Source organism: Myxocyprinus asiaticus, chromosome 13 (assembly GCF_019703515.2).
Source record: "Myxocyprinus asiaticus isolate MX2 ecotype Aquarium Trade chromosome 13, UBuf_Myxa_2, whole genome shotgun sequence".
In the NCBI taxonomy this organism is placed as follows: Eukaryota; Metazoa; Chordata; class Actinopteri; order Cypriniformes; family Catostomidae; genus Myxocyprinus; species Myxocyprinus asiaticus.
In genome coordinates, this window is record NC_059356.1 from 10,548,223 (window position 1) to 10,550,166 (window position 1,944).

The following is a 1,944-nucleotide window of genomic DNA, read 5'->3' on the forward strand; positions in this document are numbered from 1 at the left end:
ATATGGTGGTTGCTACACTGACAACTAAGACGAATAAGAAATGAAGGTTGTTGTGCAGTGACATTGATAACTGTGTTCCTGACTCAGATTTGTATTTGAGGTAGATTATATAAAGAGGTGGACAAGCAATATTAGAGGGATAAAAGATATAAGCCAGCTTTCGCCTTATTTTTGTTCATGGCACAACCATTGACACATATCTGGGAGAGCACACTCTCACAGTCATAGTCAGTGTTACAGTCCCTCCACATCATAATAATCTCTCCAGCCTTTATCTGTATTTGTTTATTCATTTACATATTTATTTATACAGTATCTATATAGAATATGTTAACCCTTTTTTAAAACCTTTTTACCCTGCTAGAAAATGGATCAAATTAAAGCAAAATATTATCAAGAATATTTAAGAAATAGAGATAAGAGAAATACTGTAATAGTGGCCATCCGGGCCAGGATCGGGCAGTGCTCAAAACAAATAGCTTCATTTAGTTAATTTTTACGTTTCAAAGTTACATTTTGGTTAATTTACTGATTTTTGTATTTTATTTTATTATTTTTTTTATTGTAGATTCTCATATTGTGTTAGTTAATCAGAATAAAACACAAAACATAACAGTTTGGACAAGCAACACTTGTAGCGCCAGCTCTGTATGGAGCATGTTTTTGCGTCCATCTGTGCTGTTTTTCATTTGTTTTCCTAAACACGTGCTAGATGGACAACTTTGACCATTGTGACGCCTCTCGCTCTTTTCTCAGTATCTTGACACCATTGCTGCGTCTGAAATATCATACTATCAGAGTATGCACAGTATTTGATGAAGGACGCACCTCTCAGACGGTAAAGCAGTACGTTCTTTACATACTTCATCTGGGGACATGGGGTATTAACCAGAGACCCTAATATATGACGTAGTAACAAAAACCGCTGGAGGGGGAAAAAAAAAATGTAGTCTGGTTTTGTTAAACAAACAACATTTAAGCATGAGAAAAAATATGTCTTGTTATATGTCTCACAAGGGGAACATTAACACATGGGCTGAAGCCCAGGGGCCCACAACTCCCATGGGGCCCAGCTCAAGGCGTCCACCACCCCATTTCCCCTATCCATGTTCACGGGAGGAGCGCATTTAAATGCTTTCAGCAGGAGACGCAGTTGTTGACAGAGACGGTGCACAACCGTGAATGGTCTCCATGCGCTGGTTTAACTCACAGCAGCCCCAGTCCAGTGCATTTAACTAGACACTTTACAATCCTATAATCCCTCATGAGCTGAGGAGACGTCACATTTAAAATGTTTTATTTAAAAAAATTGGAGGACAAGAGAGAGTCAGGTTTTTTTTTTTATGTACAGTCCTATATATATATATATATATATATATATATATATATATATATATATATATATATATATATATGCTCATTTTTAAGATTTACACATTTCATTTTTATTTATTTTTTTACAAAATTCCATCACATTAGGTATTTAACTAAATTAAATTAATAAAACTTAAAATATTAAGTTTTTTATTTTATTTTATTACACATTACTCAGTTGAATTTTATGGAATTTTGTAATGAAATTAAAATGTGTAAATCTTAAAATTATTTTTGGAGCGTTAGCCCTACGTTGTTCCTTGTGATTAAAGGATGCTTGTTTAACAAAAGAGTAAATTATTTTCGCGGGTGTTGTTACTACGTCATACCTGTGCCCTTCAAGTGGACTCGGAAATATAGTAATTATGAGTTCAGAGCACATGGATGACCCAGCCAAGACGGAAGTTCAAGCGGGAAACTCGGAATTCTAGATGATACTCGAGTTTCCGAGATGGGAGGAGTCCGAGACTTTTAACATGGCGGAGGAGAGTACAGTTTCTGTAGTGAATGGCAGGTTTTGTTCATTTTTCTAAATACAGCTAATTGTCAGCAACCATTCTATGCATGTTG